We start from the raw sequence: 14,910 nt of genomic DNA on the forward strand, positions 1-14,910 counted from the left end.
GATGTGGGCAAAATACTACAACTAAGCATTAATAATTAGCCACATAATTATGCCATCTAAGGAGCACTCCCTGAAAAGATTTTGGTTTACAGTGTGTCAAAAAGGAAGTGCAAATCAGAAGCATTTTGAGATAGATGCTTCTTAGCACATTCAAATGTGCACCACATCCAATATCATTTGTAGAGGTTATTTTACCCAGTAATGCCTTGATACTCCTGAATATCACACCCTTTTAGAAGGGATGAAGAGGCTTAGGAGTTGAGAAGTTGTGATTTGCTTTGGGAAGCTTCCTATTTCTCTCTGTTGACTCCAGGGGAAAACTGAACCAAGATACCTCCTTGCCTTGATCAAGTGTCTGCAGCAATTGAAACTGATCCAGGTGAATAGACACCATCAGAACATGGTCTCTTCCTGCAGCTACTTACAATCCCTGATTTGTGCCAGGAATTCAGTCCTACACCAACCTCACTGGCTGATAACATGATTTGTGGCCTGGAAACAGCCATTACAGCAGAAGGTTAGAGACTCTCAGGGCCATTTAGTTCCTTCTTCAGGAAGAACAAGTTTTGTTCCTTCAGAGTTTGTCCTTCAGACCCAAAAGTTCATTGTCACACAGACAAGCTGATAGTGTTGTAATGGAATGCATTATATGCCCCTTAAGGAGAATGGTCTGTGAAAGAAACAGTTAATTTTCTCCACCTGGTAAAAAAAAATAGTTAGGAGGTTTGGCTTTTGGTTCAGAGCAAATGATGGGCAAGCTCTGGGAATGCAAGTTGTATGGCAGGAGCTCACTTCATGCCTGTTGGGCTCTTTGGAAAGCAGGTGTTGGTACATTTTATTAGTCAACTTCACAGAGGAAGTGTTGAGTCATCCTAGCATTTCCTGTGACAGCACTTCCATCTTCCATCCAGTGTATTCTCTGAGCCCTAGGAATCATTCTTCTTGGAAGGTCATGACAGTGCAGAGGCAGAAACTTGGGGCTCATTTATAACTTTAAACTGAAATAACTCTAGTGAGTGAAGGCACCAGTTAGTTCAGAAAGATCTTAGCAACAATTAACAGGGCTGCTCTACAAAAATTGCCCCAGTTCTCAGTGTGGATTGTGGCATTCTTAAGCACTGACAAAACATGCCATTTGTTGTGCACTCTTTTTTTTATCCTTTTTTTCCCCTCAAGACAGCACAAGCATGCATTATGTCCAGTGAAGTCAAGCTTGTTTCACTTTTGATCTTAGAGACTTTGGTTCTGTGAATGCTTATGCACATTGTCATCCTTAACTTCATTACTACTGGAGCAACTCATCAAATGTGGGTTTTTCTAAGTCTGGAATTTCAGACAAACAATCCTGTGCATTTCTTCAGAGACTGAGTGTTTCCAGAAAGATCAGTGGGTCTGTATGATAGACAAAAATACAAACTTTCTAATGTTAGGATAACGCCACCAGTCAATGTGAGTGTCTAGACTGTGATTTGTGAAAGTAAAAAATATTTTTCCTCCAGAATTCCGGCCTTGAAACTTTAGGACTGTGTAAAATAAAGCATTCCAGTTAAAAAAAATTGCAGAGATTATGAAGGCTTTTCATTGTACTTTAAGTAAAAAGTAAAAAGAAGTTCCTGGTAATTATCAAGATAAATACTTTTAAATATTCTATGCATGTGCTCACCTTGTAAATTTACTTTGAATCATACGCATAAGAATGATTTTTAAATTGCTATTGAGTTTTATACAAGAAGCCTGCCATTGAGGAAATGAGTGTATCATTTGGTTTAAAATTGCAGTGGAGAGGAAAGAGGCCTTAAACTACTTCCCAAAGAACAGGACTGTAGCAATCATGCAATCATGCTATAATAGTTTATTGTTTCTTATAATACAGCAAGTGATAAAAAGGCTTAATCTATAAACTAAATGGATGTTTACTTTAATAGTTATATACTCAGCTTCTTGTGCCAGAGATTTAATCTAGTCTGGGCTGCCTTTATATAAAAGTGACTTGTTTGTGTTCTGTAGGACATTTCTAGTCTTTTATGTGAAGTCTTACATGTCTGGAGGATTAAAACTCCTGCAGTGTTTTTAGAAAATAATGACTACTAAAGACTCTAAGTAGTTGGGCCACTAGAGGGAAAAATGTGTTACAAAGGGATTTGTGCTATGAAAATGAATAGATGTAGATAAGCAGGAAGGATAGAGTAATTTTTTTCTGGCTCCTAATAGGGCAACTTTAACATGCAAAACATCTATGAGCCCTCAATTTTAATTTAAACTATTTGCTTTAATATGGTTTTTAATAGCTTTTCATTGTTTTTCTATAGTGATTTAAAATAGTGCTAATATTTTTACTTCCCTTAACTGAAAACCTTTAATTCTCATCTTAGATGAATGAACTACCAGTGCAAAAGTTTTAAAATGATAAATGATAATAAAATACATCAAGCTGACTACATTTAATTGCAAAACTGACGTTCTATCTGGACAGGTGATGGCAGATTCCTCACTGGCTTCTAATGGCCAGGATTTTTTCACTTGAATTTGTTTTAACTCCAGCTTGTGGTGCAAAATTTCCTTTATTATCACTACTCTACAGGATGGACCCCTGTGTCTTCCCTATTTTGGAAGGTATGACACTGATGGTTTGCATTCATACCAGGCTGAACACAATCCAATACAGCACATAAACCCATATTTAGGGCTTTTTTTTCATTGTAGCATATTAATTTTGCTCAAATTCTGGATTCAGGAATTTATGCAAAAATGCTGATTTGTTTTTTTCCAATGAGGAATAGACCCCTTTTAGTCAAGAAAACATAAGGAAAAGCTTAATAGTTCTAAAAGGTAGTAGGTTAAGAAGATAACAACTTTATTGTTCAAGAATTTGTGTGTGTATAAATCTAAGTGTGTGTGTGTGCATATGTATGTATTTACACCTTTTAAGCCACATTTTAAGGGGAGGAGATTAGAGGAAAAAGGGGCTGACTCATGATCCAAATGCTGTGTTAATATAGCTTGAAGGAAGCATATTCCCATGTCAGTGGGAATGTCTATGCTGTTATTTTAGCTCCTCTGTGTCCCCACAGTCTCTGTGCTGCCTTCCACCCTGGCTGAGCCTTGGGGTGAGGAAACTCATTTTTCAGGCATAGACTGGGAAAACTTCCTGTGTAAGATCAAACTCAGTCCTTACAGGCAATATGGGTGCAACTGGGGTTATGAGCTGTTCAAACCCAAGCTCACTGTCAGGCCTTGTAAAGAAGAAAGGAATAGAAAAAGCTGTTAAACCTTACACATGTAGTGTTTGGGGAAGGGATCTGTGTTCATCATATTAGCTCTTTACCCAGGAGTTCCCATGAGCAAGCTCTCTTACCCTGGAAGCAGTAACTACACCAAAACAAGAGTGAAATCTGCTTATTTGGGATAGTAATGCAACCAGAACTAGTTTAGCCAAGCAAAATCTTTTAATCCTTTGCAAAATTACCAAAGAGATTGAACAAGAATATAAAAATTAAAAGCAATGTTGCTTAGCTGAAAACACAAGCTAATCTAATATTTTTCTGATAAGACAGATAAATCCCAGTAATTTAGCTCTCATATTGGGTACATAATTATTGGCATCAGGCAACAGCACTATTAGATTAGGACTTACTTCCTGTCTTTTCCAGACTATTTGGTAATAAGGCTGAAGACAATCTTTCTGTGACAGCCTCCCCTTACAACAAATCCATAAATATCAACTATTTAGTTCTGTGATTAAGTGGTTAGCTGGAAAATGGATGAAGATAACTGAAATGATACACATTCCCATGTTTCTTTTATCTGGGTTTGTATTTTATTTAGCACAGGACTATCTGGAACACCCTGATTTTCCATGTGGTGTTTCATAGCTGCATAAACCCCCAACCAAGTAGCTGTTTGCCCACTGTTCTGGCCAAGGGGGTTATCAGCTGTATTTTACACCTATCCTGAGTATGTCCTCCTCCCTTATAAAGCTCTGGGTCTGTCCAGCTTCTGGCCTGAGGAGTGGCTGAGGGGAGGAAGCACAACTGAACCCTTCCTCCTGAGCTGTGGTCCCAGCACACCATGGTGCTGGCACACTCACCCTGGCTGGCTCAGAGGGGACAGCTGCTGCCCAGCCAGAGCAAACTCTGAACCCCACACTTAACAAAGAGCCACTATTTCCTTCTTTACCCGCTTTAAAACCGTATATTAGAACTTTGGGGAATTCAGCATCACTGAGAATAAAAGCATGGTAGAGATGCTTTTAGGCTTAGCTTTAAATTTGACAGTTTTACCTCTTTGCTGCTACTGCCTTGTCACCATCTGCTGTGTTTGCACTCAGTTGTCTGCTGGGACTTGTGCACGTGTGCACTGCAATCCTCTTGCCTTCACACAGCAGTTTGCATGTTAGGGTGGGTGGAAGAGCACTGCAATTTATACAGCCCTTGATCAGCATCCCTGTATGCAGCACCACATTGTTTGAAATTTAACTGACATAAAATCATGAGGTGGAACAAATAGGTGCTCACTCAGATGTGTAGCTATATGCTGCATGCATGCCTTGCTGTAAAGGCAAACTGAAAGTGAAATAGGACCCTAAGACACCTCAGCTGTGGTCAGTAAGCCCCAAGAATCTCTCTGTTCCTATTCACTGAATGACTTTTTTAGAACCTAAATTTTTCCCTCTGTAAAATAGAAACAGTGAAACCTGCCCTTCTTTCCATCCCTAAGGGAGTAAAACTTTCATGGAGGAGCTTAGTGCCATTCACTATTACAAGCTATGGCTTGGGAACATGCACTTCAAGGTAGGGCTGACTCCTTGCCCCCAGATGAAAGAAGGCCTAGGGAGCCCAGGTCTGAAAGGGAGTTGGATGCTGAGGGCTTGAGGAAGTGAGGTGCAGTCTCTCAGAAAAGGGAGGCAAAGAAGAATCAGCTGCATCCTCTGCTGAAACTAATGGGAAAGCTTTTACTGATTCTGACTTCCTCTTGGGCCACAGGAGCTCTCACCTTGTTCTCTCTTCTTCTCCTGTCCTTTGTGTCTTCTCAGGCTTGTCCATGGAGGCTGGGGTAGTTGAAGATTAAAAAGGGAGCACGTGCTGTATGGCATCTGGCATGGTAGCAGCAAGATTCTGGACGAGTGCCAGCAGGCAGCCATGCTAGTTGCTGGTGAAGATGGGGATGGAGTAAATGCCCTGTTCCCTTCTGTGCTGCATGGGACAGTCTGGAAAAGCCTGGAAAAGGGTTGCCATGAGCAAAGGGCCTTGGAAGACTCAGAGATGATTGCAGGATATTTTCCCCTATTATGCAGCTCTCCTGCACTGGAGGATATGATTTGTTATCCCCACAGTAAGGAATGGTGCTTTTAAATTCTACTAAATATTTCTTGATAACATCAGTGTTGACACAAATTCTCATTTAAAGAGCCTGAAAAAAATCATAATCCAAAGACATTTGGATCCAGAATTTGAGCTTGAACTTTTCTCTATTTTCTAATTTATAGGAGCACTCACATAAGGATTTGACTGTCAGAAGGATGCAGAAACAGAAATCATTGAAACAGATTTTTAGCACTAAGGGGTCACTGACTTGCATTTGCAGCAATTCAGAGCTTGCCCCATATCTTCAAGGCTTGCTTACTGATGATACGTGCTGGTTAATTTAGTGGGTAGTTTACTAACATTAGGACTTAAAGCTACTGCTGCCTACAAGTTCTTGATGAAGATTCCCACTTATATTCTTTATTGATTATGCTGGGTGCCAAGTTTATAATGCAGTGGCTGCAAAACACCATGGTCTGATACAACTATTAATTCAGCATGCATATGTTTTGCCATAGATGTTTACCAATAGCTCAAGCAGAGAAGCCATCAGTAGCAATTAAAATAATCCATCCTTGTAATTTAAAGCTTCCTGCGCAAGGAAGTGGAGGAGCATTATTGTCTCCGGATTTAAGCCTGCTGAAGACTTTCAGATTGCGAATTCAGGAACCTGAGGGAGGGCAGAAAATTTGAGTAAGCACAATACCACTTCCTCTGGAGGAGTTGGTTGCTGTTCCAGTGGTATTGTAACCACTAAATGTCACCACGATCTCTCTGGTCCAGCTCAGCACTGCTCCACAAACTCATCTTTTTACAGTCACTGACTCAGCTTTATGAGTAGCTTCTGTACCTTTTTTTGAGTTCAGTAGGAAACTCAACCGTATATTTAGGGTATCTTATAAATAACTCTGCCCTCTACACAGCTGACACAAAATTTCTCACTTTGGTAATGATATACAGCTGTTGTTCCATTTGGCTTATGAAACATATATATGCTTCAATGAACGTTTCATATGTATATTTTTATATATAAACAGTGAAAAATTACTTCTGAGAATCACTTGCAAAGCCACCATATTTTATGCAGAAAACATGTTTTGCAGATATACTAAACAGTTCTTGCTGCTATCACAATTAAGCAAAGAAATCCTCATGCTTCCCTTTCTCTTTCTACATATATATCTCAGTAATGATGATAGAGCTATGCTTCAATATGACAATTTTTGGACAGGAGAGCTATTTTTCTGTTGTTGATTTAGGGCAAATGAAGAGCTGTTTATTCTGGAAAAAGCTTTGGTATATTTTCTTTCTGAAAAAAAAAAGATTACACAAGACTAGTAGTTTTTTTCTAATTTGAATTGAATTCTAATCTTGGCAATATGCTTGGCCTTTTCTTAGGGTGTTGGGGGTTTTTTTTTGTGTCATCATTTGGGTTTTTTGTCTTCTTTATCATCAAATGATCCAGATTTTTTCTTTGTCTTGGCACTTGAATTGGAAAATGAAAGGTGAATGAAAAGTCAAGAAACAAAGGGAAATTTTCCCCTGCTGGAATCTGGGCTGTGACCTCAGATCTGCTGTATGAGATGAGCAAGTCACTTGGCCTGTGCCTCGCCTTCCCAGTCTGTAAAGAGGGACTATAACTGTTTTTCACTGAGATGCTTCACAATTCACATCTGAAAAGCACTAGGCGTGATTAATATCCAAGCATGTGATGTCTGACATGCAAAAATACCATGCTGTTTAATCACTGGTGCCTTATGGATGTTTGACATAAAGACAGCAGCTGGGTCTCTTCAAAACAATCAAAAAAATCTAATCACTAATGATTTACTTGCTATTCACAAGAGGTGTTTTACGCAAGTAATTACACAGGGACTAGGAATTGAACAGTGATTTGATCAAGATTCATCTGCATGATTGCAAACATTTTTGAATTATTTTTCAAATATTTATTTTTAAAGAAAATTAAATTAAAATTTCTTAAAGCCTGGTGTTTAAGATTGTGATTTTTTCAAGTGTCTAGTGGGAGTTAAAGGAAGTCTAGAAATGTGGAATGCATAATACTGAAAAAGAGGAAAAATGGCTTGTCCTTTTATTGCTTGCTCTCACCCTCCCACTTAAGAGGGACAGAGGAGGTCATGGAGGATCCTGAAATGATCAGTCACTTGCTGCATTACAGGCACTCCTGTGTCTTCCTGCCCACCACCCACTTCTGGCTCCCACAAATGCTAATCGTAATTAAATGGAACAGCCAGCGCGAGTAATAGCATTGAGGAGCAAAGACAAATCACTTCAGTGGGGGTAGTGTGCTTAGTTCTTTTTTGATTAAGAACTTCTCCTTGACTCCGTATACCTCTTTCTATTTAAAGGATTCACTCTCTCTGCTAACCCCAGTGACATTTTCAGTCCTACTTTTCTTGCTCACCCATTTTCTGGTTTTAGTATCCCCACCTATTTTTGTGCATCAGGGAGGAAGGAAGACACTACAACAAGCTAGGTAAAATTCTAGGCTTATTAATACCTCTGTCATATTTTATAACTCGTGAAAAAGCTGATGTACTTTGTAATCAGACTACATGTTTGTTGTAGGTCCCTTCCAACTGAACTATTCTTTCTGTTTTGTTCTTTTCTATTCTACAGATGACAGGAATGTTGAGCTTGGTAATGCAATAGCTTTGTTCACGGAGGGGTTCAAGAATAGATGCATATATTTTAAACCATATGTACAGCCTTGTCGCTGGCAGTAAGTGTCTGAAATTCCTCTTTGGCCTTCAATGGAGCTTGCTACTTCCATACATCCTGAAGTGTCTTTTAGTGATACTGATATGCCTAGCAATAAGATTAGAGTCTGCAATTGATGATTTTTTGTTTTATATTTTTTCTTTCTAATTGCTATCTGCTTCAGGTTTTCTTTTAAAACATTATCATTCCCTACATTTTTTCATCTTTCACTTCCTGCTCTTCCCCAGTGCCTGTGCTGCCTGCCTGAGCGAGGAGCACCTCCTTTCAACCTGACTTCCATTTCAACTCAGCAGGCACCGCAATCTTTTTCTTGGCTCCTGGTATCTCATCTAATCAGACACCACACTTTTATGTTGGCTCCCTGCATCTGTACTAGGTATTTTGTTAGACTATCAGGCAGAACTGAAAGCTTCCAGCTTGCCTACCTTCTTGTCTGCCAAACTGGAGAGAGGGGAGGAGAGAAGGGAAGGGGGTAGAGAGAGACAGTGAGAGCTCTTTAGTGTGAGTCATTTTAACTTCAGTCCTTTCCCTACTCCTGTGCCAGTGCTACTTGGTATCTCTAGTGTGCATGAAGATTCAGCCCTTTGCCCTGAATAAAAAGAATTCCCAGACCTTTTGACAATTTCCTGATAAACAGTGAATATATCTTTATGGTGAATTGCAGGAAGTTTAAAATAAAATGAAAAAGCTCTATCTCAATGAGCCGGTTAAGGTCTTCGTATATAATTCTGGCAGTGAACACAAAAACAATAGCAGAAAGACAACTTCATCTCTAATTAAACTTTCAAATTTAGTAAGGAAGTCTGGTGTTTTAGTAATACAGGGAAAGGATCACAATTTTCAACTGCATTTATGTTCCACTTTTCACTACTGCATATCAAGTTTCGGTTACTGCACACTGAAAAAACAAAAAAAGTTCTCACACTACTCTGATGGTTTGGGATCTTCTAAGTTGCATGAAATAAGTTAAAATGATAAAGGCGTGCCTGGCCAGGATCATCAATCTGCACATAGCAGATGTCAATAGTGCAATTGGTGGCCACATAAGTAAAGGTGAAACGATGGGTATTAATGTTAGGCTCGTATTAAATTGCATCTTGACAAAAGTGTGGGTTCAGCCAAAAAAAAAAAGTGCAGAAACTAAATTATGAATGTGAAGAGATCATAATTTGGTGCCTAGGTAGATTTGGTGAAGAGAACTAGGCATTCTGCTGTACATTTTGCTTCTCAGTTCTCAGTTGTCCTCCTGCCTCCTTTCTCTTCACTGCCACTTTGCAGGGAAGTGTTCATCTCCCCTTCTCACCAAGGCTTCATCCCCTTTCTGTGCCTGCACACTGGAGGGAATTAGATGTTTATTGGGAAGAATTACGGTCCAGAGTAGCCATTGCATGACGTTCACAAAAGCCACAGGAGACCATTTTCTGTTGGGTGTTGACATATCAAATTCTTTACCCCACAGCTGCTGTTACATATAGTTAAAATAAGCCACAGATCAGTTAATAATACACATGAAAAGCTGCTGAAAATAGCTAACATGCTTTGTGGTGACATACATCACTTGCTGATTTGTTTAAGAGGGGACAGTCAACAGCACATGTTTGATTACATCTGTTTTGGAGTTTTACTTTTGGAAAATCGTTTTTAAGAAGATGAAAAGCATTTAGTATAGTTTAAGTCAGTCTTTCAGGGTTCATGGAGAAATGCATGCTTCAATTTACATAATTCCCTGACCCTTTGCTACCTACTTGTTCTGGTTGAAGTGAATAAGTCAAACTTTAATGTGATTATGTGGTTGGATAATAACAGAGAGCTCTTCATCCAATTAAACTGCTCTTCAAGGTGTGTAGTATCTGATAAACCACAGACATGAAAGAAAAGAAAGAAACCCTTGTTTTCTCTTTCCCCTTTTTTGTTCTCTGTCAGTTGGCCGTTGTTTCCTTTTTATGTCATGAGATTAGGTTAAGCAGTTTATGCCCCTTGCTTATTTTTCCTAGGAAACCACTGCTTAATCCTTGTCTTTATGCTAGTTTTCAAGTCACTGCAATGGACCTTGTCTTTTCTCTTCTCTTTTCTCTTCTCTTGTATCTATTGCAGTATTTCAGGTAAGTTCTTTTTTCAGTTCCTTTATGTGGCAGCAAGTGCTGGTATTACATTCTTTCCTCGGCAACCTTGTAAAGCTGATTCTCCTATGCTCACCCCTGTATAAACCTGGAGTGTTTCAGGTAGAGGCAGTGAATCTGTGCCAGGGCAGAACAATGCAGATAATGGTGAGGTAAGATGATACAAACTGTAAATAAACATATAAGTGGCCTTTGCCTGCATATGGCAGCTACAAGCATATAGACACAATAATTTCACACAGTCCAGCCTGGATTGTATTTGCTGCAGGTTCAATGTGACCAGGAGCAAACTATATACTAATATACAGTCTTTCCTTAATGCAAGATCCATCATTTTGCACAAGATCATAAGTATGAGACTTTATTTTTGTGGACAAAAAGGGTATCTCTGGCCTAAACACATGATGTTTGCTTTTGTACAAATCACCTTTTTCTCTCATGTGTTCTCTGCTTGTTTATGTGAGCAGAATATAGCACAGAATTTTATTAATGTATCTAGGGCTTTAAGAATGGCAATTTTCCTCAAAATTTAGATGATTGTTGGTGTAGTAAAATTATCACCTTCTTGTAGGCAGTATTAAAAAAGATGGGATATTTTACAGCCTTCCTTCCAAGAAAGTGAGAAGTGATGACTCCTTAAAATCCAGAAAACTTGTTGCTTTAATAATAAGCTATTTAAAAGACAAATGAAAACCCTGTCGTACTTGAAGTCAATGATAGGACACTTAAAAAAAAAAAAAAAGCCCATATCAGGAAAAAAATCCATTGTGAGGTATATCTACCTCAGAACAGATAAACTTGTTATATATATCTCTGATAGATAGAAGAACTGTAACTGTTATTTAAATCATTAATAGCAAGTCTGAGGAAGACATAACAACTTGTAGTAAATCATGATAATAGTCTCATGATACACAGTGGTGTGAGGTGCCAGCTTAGAGGCTGGTAGGCTGACAGCCAGGTAGTTGGTAGATCTGAAGATCCTATAATGAGACTGTGTCCACGGGTAGACATTGATGTTCTTTACATTCTTTTTCTAGTTTTCTTTCTCTTTTTTCCCCCCTCTTAGTCAGTAAGGAGGAATAATACCTTCATAGACAACCACCTCTATCAGAACTGTGTTAAAGGCTTATCATGAAAGACTGATGTTGTGTTGGGTTATGTGAGAGTATTATGTAAGAGGAAAATGACCTTGTCTGTAGTGAACTTTGTATGTGTCAAAGGAATTCTGAACACAGGGAACTGATGTTCAATCCAGATGTCAGGTGAGGGTGAATAGATAGAGGATTCGAGACGGTGTTGGATTCTCTGTTTGAGGTTGTTAAAATGAGATTTACATACATTTCTGGCTTTGAATTCAACTTTGGGCAAATTCCTGTCATCTTTTATGTTAAGTATTAAACTGGCTAGCCTTTTGTGTATTTAGGTGCCTTACATTCCCCTGTTCTTTTCTTCTTTTACTTTGAAACCTTTACTTAGCCTTTTCACTGTTTTCTCCCTTTGTAACTACAGGATTTGCAGCTCTTTCTCCACAGTAATATTTCATGCTGGAGTCTTCTCTGCTGCAGCACTCAGGCAGCCCTGTGGAAATCACTGAGCCTCGTTTAGGGAACAGAGGGTTAAGCATTGCCTTAGGTATGCCCACAGCATTTGCAGCTCTAAATAAAGATATGGTTTTAATCAAATCTTATGCTTCAGGGCTTTTATGACTGTAAGAGTAGAGAAGAATATTTTCTTTCTTTTTCTCCCTCTCCTTTTTCCTTAAGAACAATAGACCATTTTTATTTTAGACTTTTGCTTACCTTATCTCTTGACTTCTCCAAAACTGGTGAGGGGGGCCATTTGTTGAGAATGAAAATGGAAAGAGCAAGCAGAGGTTAGGATAAAAACAGGAAGCCTGCTCTGGAGGTACATATACTGATGAGCTTTCTTTGTGCACTTAAAGTCTAGTAAGCTTTGGGGAAAATACAAATTTTGCAACTGGGAAATCCAGCTGTTTTAATAGGTTTTGGTTTTGTTTTTCAGTCAGTGGTGTGGATTACTATCTTCTTGGCATGGCCTCAGTTATGAGCTGAATTGTCTTCCCTGTCCTCTGCCTGTGGAGTGGAACTGTTTATTCCCTAAAGGACAGAAATAATCCTTCTGTCCTTTAGCCTAACAGTGTAGTTCAATGACACAGTTAATCAGGGGTACCTGTTTTCATCCACCTGAGCATTTCATTGGTTTAACTGTACCTGAAAAGGCAACCTAAGTATTAAAAGAGGAGAGAAATATAAAAGCCTGTATTATTCAGGAAGTCAAAATAGATGATACAAAGGTCTCTTCTGTCTTTAAGTTCCGTGAAATGAAGAAACAGCGAGTCATACTTCAGTTTTTTTCACAGTTTACAAATACACTTAATTTTTTTCTTTAACACTGAACTTTTTAATTTATTATTTCTTTTTCAATATCACAGCTTGAAGCTATATGACTGTTTTTTTCTTTTTCAGTCTGTTCCTTTCACTAAGTGCATGTCCAGATTACTCTTTCATGCCTCATTTGCTGTGGCTTGCTGTACAAAGATATCAAGTGTTTCGTTAGCTAGTTTACTCATCCTGCTGCACTGCAGGTTTTCTGAGGCTTTTCTCTGCCCTTTCTGCCTGCATGCTTCCCTTTGTTCTGCTGCAGCACCATGGATGCTGTCTTGACTGAACACCATCCCTACAAATTGTTTTGATCTCTCCATTTAGCCCTGGTATGTTAAAAGTGACATGGTTTAAAAATAAATGTATAGAATAAAACAATAATTTCTTTCTGATCCAAAGACAAGGCAGATGAAGGCTGAGCATTAGGATTGCATGCCTTTACCCCATGGAGGTATGTGATGTTGTGTGTGTGAGGTGCCAGGAAAAGAGCCAGGCTGTGGCCAGTGTGGAGCAGCCATCCATGCATTCGGGACTCTGGTTCCAGTGAGATAAGGGAGCCCTGGGCTATGTCTCACTCTTTACCATTACTGGTTTAATGCAGACACTTAACTTTTAAATGCTTAAAGCTAAAGATGTGCTTTACCTCAGTTGCTTAGGTGTGACACAGAGGCCTGAGGTAATGCTCTCCTCCTGAGCTGAAGCTGAGCTCAGTGTGACTGCTTCAGGATCATCTCCTTGAAACCTTTTTTGAATTTTGATGCAGCTTATGACATCTCTCCCTCAGGGTTGCTCTGTTTAACTACTGCTTCCTTTGAGAATTGCTTCCAGTCCCTCTCACTGCTCTACAGCTGAGGAAGGTCCCCAGGAGATGGGTACACTCTGCATTTGCAGAAAGGGATGCATCTGCTGGAGCAAGCACTGTGAAAGCCAGATGGGACAGCAGCAACATGCCCTGCACCCATGTCTCTGTCGTGGGGCTTTAAGGGGGGCCAGTTTGCTTGTTTATTCTCTCCATGATTTTGTGTAGTGTTGTATAGCAGAACTATTCCCAACCCCATGGTTTTCAGTTTCTTGTATTTCAGCACTTAAAAGGAAAGTCTCCTGTCATTTGGAGATCCTACATCCATGGAAAGTCATATTACATCTGTGCTAGGTTGATCCTAATCTAGTTTTGGCAACTATTACAGATTTATAAATCCTGCCATTTCACACTGTTTAAGAAACATAACAAACTAGTGTTTGGTTCAAATGGTGAGAGTGGGCATGTTTCTACATGCAAAATGAATCAGCAGAATCTATAAACCAGTCAAGTATTGTATATTTTTTCCTGAAGTCAAATTACCTTCCAGCATGATGGAAAAACCCTTATACTTAGAGAAGTCCAGACACTTAATTTCCAGTAACTTCACTCCCTCTCCAGCCTCCTTTTTTTACTAAAGTTCTTTTAAAATTAATTGGGAGTTAGCTGCTGTTACATGTGTGGGTGGAGAATCAACCCTAAGCTCGACAGAAAAAACAAAAAACGAAACAGATGTAAATCAGAGGAAATATTTATTTTTAGTAAACTTGAGTATTTGTGCAGAGTTGGGGAATAAAAGCCTCACATTTGCAGTTATCTAACCTGAGTTTAAATTGTACAGATTGAAGTCAGGGGTGTTTATATCTTTTTCTTTGGTATTCTTAGGATACTTATTCCAGCTGACAGCTAACAGCAAAAGACCACCAACTTCTAGCAGCCTGTTCAAAAAAATGTGAGGTCCAATATTTAATTGTTTAATTAAAATTAACTTTCATTTTTAAAATTAAAGAAAAGACTCAGTAAAACAGCAATTTAGTTCTTGGAGAAGATGATTATTTAATCTCAGATGTTTCCTTGTTGCTTATCTTTATTACTTGAATAAATTAAACTTTGCATTTGCTATAATAAAAAATCCTTGCTAAAACAATAAATAACCCATTTTTTCTTTATTTGGCAAGCAATATGCTCCATGTAGTTGATTTCTAAGGTGATTATACTCTTGAATTATTGGTTTTTAAGTGGCTTCTTATTGAATTTCTTCTTCTGACATCCTGCTGGCCCTCAAGCCTTCCTGTCCTTGAGATCTGGGTACAATGGGGTTTCCACAGACTCAAATGAGCCCCTCTGTGCAGAAGATGAGATTCTGATGGCTTTCAGTGTCTTCCCTGCCCTGTCCTTTGCAGGAAGGAAAAGCTTGCTGTTACCTGTCTAACCTGGATAAATTAATGAGAGGAATATAATGTGGTCCAAGGTGAGATTATGGTTTCTGTTAAATGACTATCCTGTAAAGAGAAGATTAAGGTATTTCTCCATCATTGTGG

The 14,910-nt window shown here is 38.9% G+C and overlaps 1 long non-coding RNA gene across 2 annotated transcripts in view; it reads left to right on the forward strand.

Annotated features, from left to right (window-relative positions):
• Positions 1-10,078: 10,078 nt before the first annotated feature.
• The window catches only part of LOC143693698 (uncharacterized), a 107,466-nt gene continuing 102,634 nt past the window's right edge, over positions 10,079-14,910 (forward strand). For both annotated transcript variants that reach the window (XR_013181636.1, XR_013181635.1), the window contains exon 1: positions 10,079-10,147. This is a non-coding gene — a long non-coding RNA (uncharacterized LOC143693698). The remainder of the gene's footprint in view (positions 10,148-14,910) is intronic.

Source organism: Agelaius phoeniceus, chromosome 3, assembly GCF_051311805.1.
Source record: "Agelaius phoeniceus isolate bAgePho1 chromosome 3, bAgePho1.hap1, whole genome shotgun sequence".
Classification (NCBI taxonomy): Eukaryota; Metazoa; Chordata; class Aves; order Passeriformes; family Icteridae; genus Agelaius; species Agelaius phoeniceus.